The following is a 16,308-nucleotide window of genomic DNA, read 5'->3' on the forward strand; positions in this document are numbered from 1 at the left end:
CAGGAATAAAAATGTAAACAAAATGAGGTCCACCTGAAATGCTGGGTTTTCAGCAACTCCTCTGAATCTGCTTCATGTATGTATGAATGCTTCATATAAAGTTCAACCTGCTTCCTATAAGGTTCAACCCTTTAAAAACCAAAAATAAATCAAGTACTATTTCAGAAGACTTTCTCATTAAAAGGATGAAGTGCCCTAAAATGATACCTATAATCTATGCATTTCGCTGTTATTCTGGTGAGCTTACCAAAACAAAAACATTTCGACAGTTAGAATTAAAATATTAATATTCTAAACTCCTAGAGAGCCAGGACTGTTCAGCTCATCTTTGTATCTCTTGGTAGTATCTAGACTAGTGATTTGAATGGTTGCTAACATGAATCAGTGTTCTTCATACGTGGGTCATTTTAATCATTTAAGTAACAGATCAGTTTTGCAACCTTGAGTAAGTTCCTTTTCTTTTTCATTTCTTCATCTGTTAGGAGAGGAAATCATCCTCTTCCTAGGATTAATGAGATATGTATGCAGAGTGCCTTAGGCAGCAGCAGGTGCAGAAGAGGGAGACAATAAATGATAGCTGGAGTTCTCATTACTGTTGTTACTGATATTTTTATTGTTATTAGATTATTATTACTCTGCTGAAGATTCTATTCTGTGTGCTGGGCAAAGTACTGTAAAACATAGTCCTTGCCTGAAAGATGTATGAGAAAGATAAAATGTATGAAAAGATAAATGAAGGTGCCAAGTAGGAGAGATGCTACAACAAAGGGAAAACACTCTTGGAACAGGATCCCAGAATTAATTCCTAGTCTGATTTTTTTTGACTCCTTTGTGCCCCACTGGCCACCTAGCCAAATCCTTGCTTCCCTTTTCCCCGCTCATCCCCTCTTAGTTCCTCCACCATATCCTACCCTCTGAGATCTCACAACTTCCTGCTTCTTTTCCCAGACTTACACTTATACTCCCCCTCTTAGCAGATCATCCCTGCAGATTAGGAATCTGGTAACGGACTGCCCTCAGCCTTGAGCCAATGACTCTCCACATCTGCATAAGGCCCACTGGGCAGCCTGAGAAGGCAGGGCACTGGCTGTTTCCATGAGCTAGGACAGTGAGTGAGTGCTATGGGAGAGTTCAGAGAGAAAGCTTCCTCCAGAGAGAAAGGTGAGAGGAGGGTTGAGTTAATAAAGTGAAGAGGGAAGGAGGCCATTGCAGGGAGAAGATGCCCCATGAGCAAAACAACAAACTGATCATTACATACAGGACCAAAGTGCAGTCTCAGCAAGCTGCAGTGATAGAAGTCTAAATAGATATTGTCAGAAACATGGTTAGAGATAAGCAGGGGCCACACTAAGGAGTTTTGACATTAAACTGTGTTTGACAAGCTTGATGTTCCTGAAACATATAATTAGCTTTAACATAAAATACTCGTGTATTAACAGACACACATTACCATATATAAAATAAGTAAACAACAAGGACCTGTTGTATAGCACAGGGAACTATATTCAATTTCTTATAATATACAATAGAGAAGAATCTGAAAAGAAAATATATATGTATGCATATGTATAACTGTACACCTGAAACTAACATTGTAAATCAACTACACATCAATAAAAATTTTAAGAAACAAAAAACAAGTACTCGTCGTGTTAAAGGCAAAGTGGAGCTTTAGGAATATTTTGTTGGTAAACGTACATGTAGAATGGATGGGCAGCCAGTTGTTTGTGGAGAATCAGAAGGAAAGTGAATCTACTATAGGAAGGAAGACCTGACTCCAGAAACACATAATTGGCTCTGCCATAAAAAATAACTTGAGTAAAAAAATTTTTTTAAGTTTTATCAAATAGCAACATTAAGGGATCTGAGGTTTCCATTAAATACCTAATTTGAAACAGTATCCAAGGCTGCAGAATCATCCAGACCATGTTTATCAGGAAAGCAAGGTCAGAAAGTTACATGCCTTGCTCAAAGTCTCACAGTCATTTGGAAGTAAAGTCTCGAGCGGACAGCACAACCACCCCTCAGGTTTTAGGTTCTATAAACGGTACTTGTACATTAAATCTCGCATTTTTAGTTTTGGTAAAACGAGTTAATTAAAGATAAAGATATTTCTCTTAGCAAAAGTTACGTATGTATAATTATGTAATACAGATCTTTATTCTTTCTATTAGTAATCATTTCCCTCTTTTTCAACATCAAGTTAAAATCAATCTTAAGAAGGTAACACAAAGGAAAACTAAAATGTGCTCCTTTTCAAAGCTTTCCACTGAGTAACAATGCTGTTATTTTTTAAATTGAAGTATAGTTTCTGCACTATAGTATATAAATTATAGGTGTACAATGTATGGTTCACAATTTTTTAAAGATACACTCCATTTACAGTTATTGCAAAATACTGGCTATATTCCCCATGTTGTACAATATATCCTTGTAGCTTATTTTACATCAAATAGTTTGTACCTTTTAATTCCCTACCCCTATATTGCTCTTCCTCTTTCCCTATCCCCACTGGTAACTAGTTTATTCTCTAAATCTGTGAGTCTGCTTCTTTTCTGTTATATTCACTAGTTTGTTGTATTTTTTTTAGGTTCTACATATAAGTGATACAGTATTTGTCTTTGTCTGACTTATTTCACTTAGCATAATGCCTTCTAAGTCCATCCACATTGCTGCAAATGGTAAAATTTCATTCTTTTTTATGGCTAGGTAGTATTCCATTGTGTATATAATATATATTTCACATTTTTTTATCCATTCATCTCTTGATGGATACTTAGGTTGCTGCTATGAACACTGGGGTGCATGCATCTTTTCAAATTAGTGTTTCTGTTTTTTTCAGATATATACTCAGTAGAACTGCTATGTCATGTGGCAGTTCTATTTTTAGTCTTTTGAACAGAAGTATGACATTAGTTTTCTTACCTAAAAGTTACTATTAACAAACTCAAAATGGTATATGGAATCTTAAAATCAACATGTAGAGATTATATCTATTCAATAATATCATTCTAGTAAATAATGTTCTTTTAATGTTTTGCTTCAATTGTCCAGCCTCATTACAATCTGTTTAAAGGTCAACATTTCTACCTACTCTGAAACAGAACCTACTCTAAAAGAAAAAAAAAAGTATCCACATGAGAAAATTTAAAAAATAACCTCTAAGAGGATGTGCTACACCAAAGGGACATTTTGCTCCTGCCCACAACACACAGTATTTGCTTGTATTTCCTTAAATTCAGGTGAAAGAATTTGGACCCTCAGTTACCTTATTCCATTAGGCTAACTCTCAGAGTCTACTCAGCCCCTCTCTATGCAGACACCTTGTGCCAAATGACCTTGTAACTAACCATTCCTCTCTAGCCACCTCCAACTAGTGATGAACAGTGCCTTCATGCACAACTAAGTCATAAACGAAATAAGAAACTGAAAGATAGGCATACAAGATGGGCATTTACACTTCTCACTCGGGCTGTTTCAGCACCACCTTATAAACAACTAAGGAACTCCTTTGAAAGTTATTTGTCTTTCCATGAGATGCACTAGCTTTTTATATTAAGGAAGCAGTAAATTATTCTTTGGTGCCCCAAGTGATTTTCTGAGGTGTAATTTAAATTACAGCCCATGGAGTTAGTTTAAGCTTATTAGGAAAGTTTCCAAGTTTCTAACCAGCAACTAGTCAGCTCCTCACATCGATTAACTTTTCCTAATGATTTTTGATATTTCTAAGTATGCTAGTTTACTTTAGGATAACTCTAAGTGGAGATTATCTTAAGAATACTAACTTAAAGGAAGAAAGTTCAATGCATGCCTAGAATAACTGATTTAAGTTTGAAATTTCACCATTCCTGACAATGTTCTTTTGGGGAAGGAACTTACAATATGAAACCTGAAAGAATGCTCAAAAAAGAGTCCTAAAATTCATGTGTTATTTATGTGTTTCTAACGGATGTTAAATTTTTTAAAGAGAATTATGTTTTTTATTTGAGAGGTTGTTTGATCTTAAAAATCTGCTTGCATGAGAGTTGGGATTCTTAGTGCTTCACATTTTATGACTTCCAGTGTCTTTTAGATAATTAATCTTGTTATCTATTTGTTGTTTGGAGTAAACGACAGAATCTTAGCAAATGGAGGACATCTCAGCAGCTAGGAACTCTGTAAGCTGGAAGGAAGTTAGAACTTGATATAGAAAAAAAATTTTTCCTTAAATGATAATTTTTTTCAGTTAATTCCAAAGGTCAAGTGTGAGAAAGTAGTCCCTCTCCTTAAATACTGAGATTCATCATCTTGACATTATTTACTAGAGTTGCAGTTCATGAACTGATAGGAGGCTGCATGATCTTGTGGTCCGTTGTCCTACATCTGACTACTCCTTAATTATATTGCAAGGCAAAAATGTGAACAGTGTATATATTAAATCTTGGGCACTGAGTTTTGTCACTTTATGTTTCAACGATTTGTCAGTTCAACCACGGCTAATAAAAACAGCATTTATTTTGTGCTATTTGCCAAATATTATCCTGAAGGTTTTATTATGCATGTATTTAAAAAGACTTGAATCATAAAAACTGCAGTGAATAATAAAGTAAACTTTTCTGTGAACCACTAGCCATTTAAACATGTATTTCTATTTTACCATATATTTTTAAAATAAAATATTAAAGATGGGGTTAAAGTGGACTATGCACATCTTCCCAGTCCAACTGTCCTTCTCTCCCTGCCCAGAGGAACGCTAACATTACACAGTTGAGCATATTTTTCCCACCTCTGTTTTTTAACATAAGCATTTTCTATAAACAGTATCTAGTAAACATTTATGTGATACTAAAGTTGATATAAATGGTATCATATTATAAAATGGTATAATTTTCCACTCAATGTTTATTTTTCAGATTTATCTTTATTAATGCATGTAGCTCTAATTATCTATTTTAATTGCTCTGATAGCAGTTTATTGTTAGAATAAACTGTAAGTTATTTATCCATTTACCTTCTGATCGATAGTTAAGGTTTTCTTTCAGTTTTAGGCTATAACATTCAAAACTTCATGGAAGATATGGTTAGTTTCTAAAGGGAAACTGGTGAGACTGAACAGATGCACATATTCAGCTTTATAGACATGGGAAAGCAGCTCTTCAAAACAATTCATACCTCAACAGCAATATAGGAGTACTGCTTACTACCATTCTTCCTCACTGACATTGCCTTTGTTAGTTCTCTTAATTTTTTGCCAATCTGATGGGTATCAAATGCCATGTCCTTCTTATTTCGATTTGTAGATTCCCAATGACTAGTAAGATTGAACATATCTTTAATGAGTATTAGCTATCCTTGCCTCTTTTTGATGATCCTCTTTTCCCCTCCACTGGGCTGTCTTTTTAAACATGATTTCTAGTTCTTTATATATTGCAGATATTATTTTTTGCTAGTTACATACATTGCAAAAAATGTCTCCCAGCCTGGGTCCTATCTTCTTACTTTGCCCATGGAGTCTTTAGATATTAAACGTTTAATGACATACTAAATGACATATTAAATATTTAATATAATTTAAAGCATCAAGATTTTTCTTTACAGGTTGCTCTTTATATCTTTAGAGAATCTTTCTGAGTTCAAAAACAAATTATTCTATACCTTCATCTATAAGTTTTAAAGTCATTCTTTTTGCATATAGGGTTTAATCTGTCTGGAATTTATGTTTATATACAGTGAACATTTATTGATTAATACATCTTTTCTCAATTATTTGTAACGGTAATTCCGTCTTAAGTCCTAAGTATGTGCCTATAGGTTTTTTACTCATCTATGTTGGTCTATTAGTCTGCTTATGTTCTAAAATCACACTATTTCAGTTTTTATAGCTTTGTAGGATGTCTTAATAGGTAGAGCACGGCTCCATCTCCTTTCTTCTTTAAAAGTATACTGCTTACACTAGATACATTCATTAATTTGTGGCGAGTTTGGCATCCTTGTGATATTAAGACTCCCTATTCATAGACACTGTATATCTCTTCATTTATTTGTCTTTTTTTTAATCCTTCAGTAAAGGTTTATAATTTTATCCTAAGAAATTTTGATCAGCGATATGATAAAGTCTGGTGTAATGAAAAGGAGACATTAACATAAAAACACAATGTCATGTGTGCACGCAGTTAACCCCCCACGCTCTCCTAGAGAATCAATAGACACATTATGTTTTCTGATGACCCAGTTAGTTTCTCAAGGCATAAGACCAACCAACCGCAAGCCTCTTTGGCAGCTGGCAGCTGATGAGCAGTTAACTATTTCAAACAATAAGAAATGAAAAACACAGTTTGCTATTGTAAACAATCTGTGTTTTTTAAATTTTCCCCACTCTTTTCTCTTTCTCTTATTTAAATCCTACTTTGTCTTTTTTGATGAAATTAATTATTAGTTCCTTTGGCTTCATCTGTATACAAGTAAGGAACATGCTATGAATGAACTTTATCTTTGAGTTATTCATTGATACTCCATTCAGGTTTTCTACTTCTTTCAGACCTCAGTTCTTACAGTTTTATTACAATTATGAGTAGTATCTTTCAAGAATTACATTTCCAATTGGTTATTACTACTGCAAAATGGAGCTACTGTTGCCTATCTTGGGTTGTTCCAAGAAATTTGTATCAAGCCCTTAGTAAAGTGTTTGGGGTACATTTGGCCTTCTGTAAGCTTCCTCTGTCTTTTCCACAGAAAACGTAGAAATAACATAGGTTATTAGTTTAGAATACCAAAAAAAATCAGAAAATGTAAAGTTATATGAAATATTTATATTCTGAACTTAAAGTATTTTTTTAATAGTTCATGACTGGTAGAGACATAATAAGTTAGGTAAGTCTTGCAAACACAGGCAAATAAAAACATGTAAAACCCTCACAAGGTAACGTATTATATATACTTTGTAGGGTGTTCTGATTTTCTCTCTGTGATATGTTATGTAACTCAAAGTAGCAACAGTACTAGAAATCAAACCTAGTCTTCTTGTCTCAGCACATTTTCCCAAGTAGGGAGTTTGGTAGCCAATTCAAAGTACACCTGTAAGCACACCACATACATCAAAGATGGAACTAAAACATGCTTCTACTTTCAAACCATCTGGCCCCTTCAATATCACTGCGTATCTGTCCTTTGCATAAAATCAGTAAAGAAAAGATATGATGGTCACTAATTAATAAGGCTTTTTGAAGCTAGAAGTAGCTTTCAGCACTTATGCATTTGCAGTTAAATGTTAGTTCCTTCTTCTCTTCATTCCACACACACTTGTGCAAGGGAACAGAGATCAAACTTTTGTTTGGGGAAAAGGTAATTCTGTTAAGAGTGTGCTGAATGCAGACGGGAAGATGCTAATGAGAGAGCAACAAAGTGAGTCATTCTTCAGTAACTTAAGTGTTCCTGATACATTGCTACTTCCTGGTATTTCCGTCCAGTAAATACTCTAAAATAGTAGCCAACTTAAAAAGTATAATTAAGCAAATTAAATTATTATCTTCAGATGTTAGCAGTTAAATTCTAATGTTTCCTTTCCCTTGGCAGGGTCGGCGAGGAGGTTGGTAAACACCTTGAGAACATATGGAAACAGTTATAGTCCATTTTACATACATGTATATGTGTTGGTTGAACTAACTTTTCCCAGTTCACAGAAATACAACTTGAATCCCCAGCCCTTGCCCCAGTCCTCCCAACTGAGAGAGAAAATAATAATTTAATTTAAAGCAAAATCATTTTTTATAAATTGCATTTTTGGTTTTAGTTGAGCTTTGAGAATTACTGACTTAACCTTAAAAACAACTCCGTCTTTTCACACATGATCATTAAAGACAGGCATTTCTCGAGGTCCTCTCCTGAAAGTTCACCTCTATTCTACAACTGACACCTCTGTCTTACCAGTCATTAAAAGGGACATGGTACCCTGAATTGGAAGAAATGATTTATTTTATAGTAAATTATTTAAATAACTTTTCTAACAAGGTAGAGTGGCTTAAATAAGTGCCTTGTGAACCACAACGCTATAGACACTTGAGGTTTCCACTAACTACATACTGAAAAAAATCTCATTTTGTAGTGAATTTCATGTTAATTATTATCCTGATTTTGTTGCATCCAGCTGACAGCGCAAACCAACATGATCTGAATCCTGACTATTCCAATAATGGATAACAGCCTTTGACAAACATCCTATTTCTGCAAATGACACAAATCACATACACGCAGAGTTTCAGGCAACGATTAGAAGTTCAGTTGCCGGTCGTGGATTCTAGACAAATGGCTCACTTAGATTGTTTTTCAAAGCATGGTGAATGGAATTAGCCCTCTGAGAGGAAGCTAACTAGAAAGTTTTTCTAATGCAACGTGAAAGTCAGTTCATGCCAAAAAGCCCTAGTTGAGCAGGAGTTGAGGAACTGTCACTTAAAGGTCAAAAATGACCAAAATAAATCAAGCTTTTAGATGAAAGAGTTCTACAAACAAGTTGTAAGTAAAGCTGTTCAGGCTTTCAAAGGTTATCTGAAAGGATAAAGAAAGGGTATAAGAGAAGAAAAATTAAAGACCTAAAAAGAGGATAGCAATAATTTTACCCAGAAGTATGACAAGGTGTTAACTACATTTAATGCTACCTCTGTCCAAACCGTTACACATATTGGGGATAAATTTATTTCTTCCACAACTATAAATTTCTGCTAGGCAAATAATCCCTGAATTCACATGCTTTGTTATAAACCCATACCCTGGCTTGAAAGGACCTTATGGAAGATAATCCCAAATAGTTTTTCATCACCTCATTAAAAACTGAAGTCTTGCATACCACTTTAGCCATAACAACTTTGCATTTAGAACGATTTTCATTTATGAGGCCCTTTTCATGCAGTCTGTGATAGAATTCTTATGGTGTTCTCAATATAAAAATGTCAACAATAGGGCAAGAGAGAATAGTCATGGTGGGCTTTATCCATCAACAAACCTAAACACAACTAAACACTCAGCATACACAGGTGCAAGGGTAGCTAAGCAGCTGAGACTCCACATGGATCCTGGCCTTAAAAAGCAGGGTGAGTAGTCTGTAAGGGAGGTAAAACATATCTGTAAATGTCACTGGGCTACTTCAGGGAGGATTTACTTGAAAGCAGATAGAATCGTACAAATATTATGTTGTGCCACCGTTTTTCCCCTTTCTCCCACTTACCTTTGTGAAATGGATTTTGTGACCTACACCAAGAAGGTTTCTTGTTCCTGATTCTCCCATTCTGCTGCCAAGGTTTCTCCCAATGTAGCAGAAATTCACATAAAAGAGGCACAAAAGGAATTTCACTTCTCTGGCTCTTAATACAAGTGACAACTCATGTTTGAACTCTTCCCTTTGGACCAACACAGGGATTATGGTGATTTATCTATTCATGCCTATTTGGAAGGTAAAGTTACACTTGAAAGTTTGCTATCCTTTGGATCAAATGAAGTTCTCAGAGAGACAAACCTCCCAAAGAAATTGTTAGAATTTTGTAAACTTATTAAGAGGCTGAACTAGCTGCTGGTATTCAGGAAGCTTCGATCTTTCCTTTTCCCTCACATTTTCTTGTGCAACTCCAGTTCTGACTGTTTGTGTTGGTCGATAGTTTCTCTTTCAGCTTTATTAAAGGCTTCCCCCAACTCAATTACTTATGACCTCAGTAGATTTGGGAAAATTCGGCAGCACACAGTTTCCATTGTGATGTAAATCCATGTAATATTATATAATAATAAAGTTCGGGACACCCTTCAGTGTTGCCAAGTGACAAAAACTGTTTTTAGTGGCATGGCTTTGACCATTCCATTATGTTCACAATTAGTTTATATTATTTAATTTCCTTTATGGTATAAATTATGTAATAATTAGACATGAAATATGTATATAGTATCCATATAGTAGCACTTTCCAGGACTTGGCCTAAACCAAATCCAAAATGAGCTAACATACTTCAGATACTGAATAACACTAAATGGGACAAAAATGAAAATAACATTATTAGATACTGTTCACTCACAAAGTCATAAAACTTAGGCGGCAACACGTGTGTCCCACAGTAGATCACAAAAAAAGCCTTCAGCAAACAATGAAAGTTTAAAAGGCAGTCTCTGCGTTTTCCCAGTTTCATATATTTACAAGTAAAATATACAGTACGTGAAGCATTTGAAAATTAATCATAGTACCCTTGGGAAACATCAACACTGTTTCTGCCCATGCTGGGACACAAGCTTTGAAAAGGATGTGAAAGCTCATCATAGAGAAGATGGAAATGACAAAAACAGTTAAGAGGTCACCTGGGAGTGGCTACTCAGAGAGACAATTTACTCAGGGTCTGGAAGAGAAGTTTATGAAATAAATACGCCAAACACCTTCATGAGAGAAGGCTATAAAAAAGCAAGGTAGAGAAGGTGTATTTGCTTTGGAGGGATTCTCCTACCATTTTATGATTGGACAAGAAACCCACCGGCTTATTGTGCACACAGCATCCTCTAATTCCCACGTGAGTACTTTTGAGCACAAGGTCATCACCATGAAAAGCCTCACTTAGAACTCTTAGAAGTTATCCATCCAATTCTCACACCAAGTGCAAATAACAAGTCACACCTTGATCAAGCAGAGAGGGGCCTATAACTTGACATCTCCAGTCAGCTATACTACTTGTTTTCATTTGAGAGCTCCTTTTCTAGACTTTCACTTTTTTTCAAAACCACCACCAGAGAAACAAACTTTAATAAAATAAATATGACTAACACTTTGAAGTAAAAATATCCACAAAGAAGCCAGGATTGGAAGATGGTGGAATTTTCACTGACCCATAAAACAATTTGGTCTTTACATATAAATCTCCTTTTTTCTTCGCTCATTTAAATCACTACCATTTCAAGTTCAGACTCACTGGCAAAACATCAGTTATTTTAATGTGAATCTTCCACTTGAGGCCCCAAAGAAACTTCAACGCTCGAGTTAAATATTTGAAGGTTGCCAGACACAGGAAAGTCAGAAAGTTGCCCCATACAGTCTGTCCACTGTCATATCACTTTTCTTCCCTCCCCTGCTAACAGATATGAAAATACCATCCAAACCATTTCAGATTTGCTAAAATCAACCAGCACCACCAGTCAGAATTAGCAACTGAACTTCAGTGTTTCTAAGAATAAAAAGAAGAGGCACTGTACCGAGTCTTCAGTTTTGTGACTATTCAAGAGGTCAGACAGGAAATCATCGTGAAGGCTCTCTCTCCGAATCAGTGTAAATTCCCGCAGGAAAACAGCCCCTTGGCTTTGGTCTCCGCATACCTAGAGAGATAAGATAGCTGAATTAAGCCTACAGACAGAGTCTGGAGGGAAGGGGCACCGAGGAATTAATGTCTCCAAATTGTAGAAACCTCTTGGATTCATTTCAAGTCTGATTAGAGCAATCAAAAACAATGCACACAAATACTTATTAATGTGAGAGCCACTAGAACATTCTGGCATGTGGCTCATTGGATGCATGCCAGGAAAGCCCCCTGCTAAGTTGGCACATCTTAATTGACTGGTGTACAATGTCAAAATTCAGTGATTATAAGTTATCTTTGAGGCCAGATCCAGCGTGCTCAGGTTCCTAGACTTACTGATTGGGCTATTCATGTGTATGTATTACATAGCGGTCTTGGATCCACATGGATCTATCCCTAGTCCTGTGGATCTGAGTATCTAGGTGGATCTTGACGTCCTGTTAACTATCTACCAGATAAGAAGGAGCTAGCCTGCACCCACCACTGACTTTCTGAGTTATTGCAGGGCTTTAAAAACAGATGTACATTAGTTACTCTGGAGGGAGGTAGTGAAGAACTTTTATCTAGAGCTTATCACACACCAGGTCCTTTACACATGCTATCTTGCACCAGCCCTAGGAGGTGTCTGTTATTAAACACACTTTACAAATTAGGAACTGAAAGCAGAAGGGTTTCAGGAATTTGCCAAGTTAGTAAGTGCTGAAATCAGCATTCAAATACAAGCCTGAATCAAAAACCCATTTTTGTTTATTATCTCATTTTGCTACTGAGTTATTCAAACCTCCTTCAGGGAAGGACAAATTGTTAAGTGACTCCTAGAAATTCAAGGAATAATCTAGAAACCCAGGCCTCCTCCTACCCTCTCTCTGAGCCTCAGTTTACTCATCCTAAAACAGGAAAGATATCAGTATTACTGGATTGTTGAGAAGATATGAGATAATACACATAAAGTACTTAGTCCAGCAACTTGCATATAATAAGCATTCAATACATAACAGCCATTATTACTATCAAAAGCACATTCTGCTCAAGTAACAAATAAAAAAACCTAAGCTCCTGTGGTATATTTATACAATGGAATACTACTCAACCATAAAAAAGAATAAAATAATGCCATTTGCAGCAACATGGATGGACCTGGAGATTGTCATTCTAAGTGAAATAAGCCAGAAAGAGAAAGAAAAGTACCATATGATATCACTCATACGTGAAATCCAAAAAAAGAAAAAAGATATTTACCTACAAAACAGAAACAGGCTCAGAGGCACAGAAAACAAACTTATGGTTACCAGGTAGGGAAGAGGGTGGGAAGGGATAAATTGGGAATTTGAGATTTGCAAACATTAACTACTATATATAAAACAGATAAATAGCAAGTTTCTTCTGTATAGCACAGGGAACCATTTTCAGTATCTTGTATTAACCTATCATGAACAAGAATATGATAACAAATGTATGTATGTATATATATGACTAAGACATTATGATGTACACCAGAAATTGACACATTGTAAACTGCCTAACTTCAATAAAAAGAAAATCAAGCTTTTAACATACATGAAGTTCTTTGAATATATTTATAATATCTATAATGGATAATACAGTAAGTATTATATTATCTCTAAGTTATCTTCACATTGGTTCAACTTTTCAAGTTTTGTACATTTTGAATTTTTTATCTTTTTATGCTATTGGTAACATCAGTAAGCTACATATGGGTGTTCATAATATTATTTTTTACCTACTGGAATACCTGCAAAAGTTCATAATAAATTGATTGTATAATTTTCTATAATTTATATATAAATGGCCTCTGTGTTATACATTACAGTCAATATCACTGTGGTAAACAGAATCCTGGGCACCGTCACTTCCTAGAGTCATCTCTGTAAATCTGTCGCTTAATGAGGCAAAGGGACTTCGCAGATATAATTAAGTTTATTTGTTAACGTCAAAATAGTTAGTATCCTGGATTATCCAAGCAGGACCAATGTAATCATAGGAGGCCTTAAAAACAGGGCTTTCTCTGGGCTGAGGGCAGAAGAGGAAGTCAGAGAGATTCAAAGGGTGACAAGGACTTGACCTGCCACTGAGAGCCTGATGATGGAGGGGGCTACGTGGGAAGGACAAGAAGAAAAACGAGTTCTGCCAACAATGAAAGACCCTTGGAAGAGGACCCTCACCCTCGAGAACTACATCTTTGGCCAATACCTTGTTTTTGCACAGTGAGACTCTGAGCAGTACGTCCAGCCTTGCCTTGCCAGATTTCTGACCTACAGCAAATGTGAGATAATACTTTTGCATTGTTTTCAGCCATTAAATCTGCGGTAATTTGTTATGGCAGCAAGAGAAAACTGATAGAATCATCAAGAGAAGAGGTACAATGAAAGGTTATCTTATTTCTTTTCCTACATTAAGTTTCATAAGAATTACCCAGTATGAAACAAGTAGAATTCCAAAGACTAATTTTGGAGAATGTATCCTTCTTGCTCACCTAAATTCCTGTTATATTTAAAATTAATGTTCTCTTACTTCTTTTAAACTCATGAGGTTCAACAATTGTTTGAGTCTACAGTAAATACACTTCAAAATTCATCTTGACTATGTAACTTTCCAGCCCAGAAGTTTGCAAGATTCCCCACCTTCTCCTGGGTATATTCCAAATTCATACACCTTGTATTCAGGACCCCTCACAGCTCTTCAAGTTCTAGATAGGGCCTAGCTGCACTCATGTAACAATCTTTCTGAAAAAGATCAAGAACCAAACTTAAAGTAACCTAGAATGATGTGTTTTAACTGCACTGTTTTCCAAAAGACTAATGTATATTGATTGCTACTAATCTCACATCTTACAAATCACTGTTCTAAAAATCGTAGGCTATTTTGAATGTAACTCTACTATTCAAAATGGTGGCCATCTTTAGCCATGCAATGCCATGCCATAGTTCTTAAAAGCTAAAAGCAAAAGAGAAGACCTATAAACTTAGGTTCATTTTCTCAGTGAGAACCTTTGTGCCTGTGGAAAACACGTCTCTTTATGTAAACTGATTAAAGAAATAGACAAAAATGATTCAAATATCCTCCAACAGAAACAGTGAGATAGATGTCAGATATAAAAACTGAACCCTCACTAACGTGACAAAAATGATCAGCAAACATCTTGTTCGCTTAGTTTCTAACTTAATTCTCAACCATAACTGTATTTTGTTTTAGAGTTTCTGCCTCTTTATTTTTCCCAAGAATGTTTACATTTTGTAAGTCACATAATTCTCACCAAGATGCTCAACTTATCAAATACTTTATATGATACCAAGGCAGAAGGTCTTCATTAAACTAAAATTCAATTTAATCTTGAGGACAGATAAGAATATATGTTAGATGAATGTAATTATAATCATTTCCCCCTATAGATATCTTGTGCATATCTGGTTTAGTTTAATTTCTATCCATGAATATTATTACTAATTAGACAATTTAAAATACCCAAATTAATTTCATTGCTATTAAGTTAGTTGTGAATATCTGTATCTATCAACTATGGATAACAATATTTTGTGTGTTTTACCAACACTGTTACAACAAAAGAGATACATGAATATGTACATAAATATATAAATCTTATACTTCTGTTTCAAGCTGATTTTTAATTACTATTTAAATCCAAAGTAGTACTTTACCTTATTTACTCTTTCATGCCTTCATGTGTAAACACATTTACACAAGTATTATCAAATGACAGGAGCTCCACTATAGCACATATTTCTTCCTTTCAGGGTAAAGCCATTCTAATGAGTACATGGATGTGGCAGAGATGACTAGACGTTACCAAAAGCCACCATTTTCTCATCATCTTTGGTTCACACCTAAAGTACATTTCCAAGCCTCCTCTGCAGATAAGGTGGGTGAGACTGAGTTTTAGCTGGTCGAAGTGATGGGTGATACCACCAAGCCTGGCCCATAAAAAGCTCCCACATTGCCTCCTCTACACTCTTTCACCCTCAAGTCTGGAATGGAGGCAGCTTCAGGAAAATCATGGAGTACATTGCTAAAGGCGGCAGAGGCTCCATTAGCCTGGTCCCCTGAATGCTGCATGAAGGAAGCCCACCCAAAGACCTGTTCACTTACCTAATACTATAATGTGAGAAGGAAGAGGAAGGGGCAAAAATGGGGCAGGAGACTAAGAGACACCAACTACTACGTGTAAAATACATAAAGAACAAGGGTGTATTGTACAGCATAGGGAAACATAGCTCTTATTTTATAGTAACTTAAAATGGAGTAGTCTATAGAAGTACTGAATCGCCAGGTTGTACACCTGAAACTAATCTAGCACTGTAAATCAACTATACTTCAATTATAAAGAAAAAATAGGAGAAAAAAGAAGTAACAGTCTACTGTGTTTGAACCACTAATTATTTCAGAGACTATTTCTTACTGTGGTTAATCTACCTTAATTAATACAATGAAAAATTCTAGGTGAGCACAAGATGTCACCAGAATATAGAGCAAGGACAATTACCTCTCCCAGGAAGGATTCTGAAAGATTTTAAAGTGGGGTTAAAGGAAGAATGGAAACTTACCAGCTGGACAAGGGAAAGGGGAGTGGGGAAGGAAGATTCTTGTTCTACAAAAAGGGAGCAGCCTGGAAGAAGGCATGGAGGCATGAGATACCTAATTTTGTTTGGTATGTTTTAAGCAATCTGGCATGTTGGGAGCAGGAGGTACATATCAGCAAGTGATGGGAACAGAATTTGTACAGTGGGCAGGGGCCAGATCATGAATCATGGTCACTGAAAGACCTAAGCAGCCAGTGTCTTGCTTGAACTTATGAGTTTGGAAGTGTGTGCATATGGTTCTGAGGAGGTAAGACTGGAGACAAAGTGACCAGTTTCAAATCGTAATTACTCAGATGAGAATTTATGAAGACCCAAGGGGTTGATGGGAAAGGAAAGGACCAGAAGATTTGGTGGCCAAATAAATAGAGGGGATAAGTCTCAGGTTATGTCCGTATTTTCTG

The 16,308-nt window shown here is 35.8% G+C and overlaps 1 protein-coding gene across 1 annotated transcript in view; it reads right to left on the reverse strand.

Annotated features, from left to right (window-relative positions):
* Positions 1-16,308, reverse strand: part of ADAMTSL1 (ADAMTS like 1) — an 827,290-nt gene that overhangs the window by 596,779 nt on the left and 214,203 nt on the right. Inside the window, exon 2 of the mRNA XM_072959360.1 lies at positions 11,191-11,310. The gene's annotated coding sequence lies outside the window, so the exon portion shown is untranslated. The remainder of the gene's footprint in view (positions 1-11,190; positions 11,311-16,308) is intronic.

This window comes from Vicugna pacos, chromosome 4 (genome assembly GCF_048564905.1).
Source record: "Vicugna pacos chromosome 4, VicPac4, whole genome shotgun sequence".
NCBI classification, from domain to species: Eukaryota; Metazoa; Chordata; class Mammalia; order Artiodactyla; family Camelidae; genus Vicugna; species Vicugna pacos.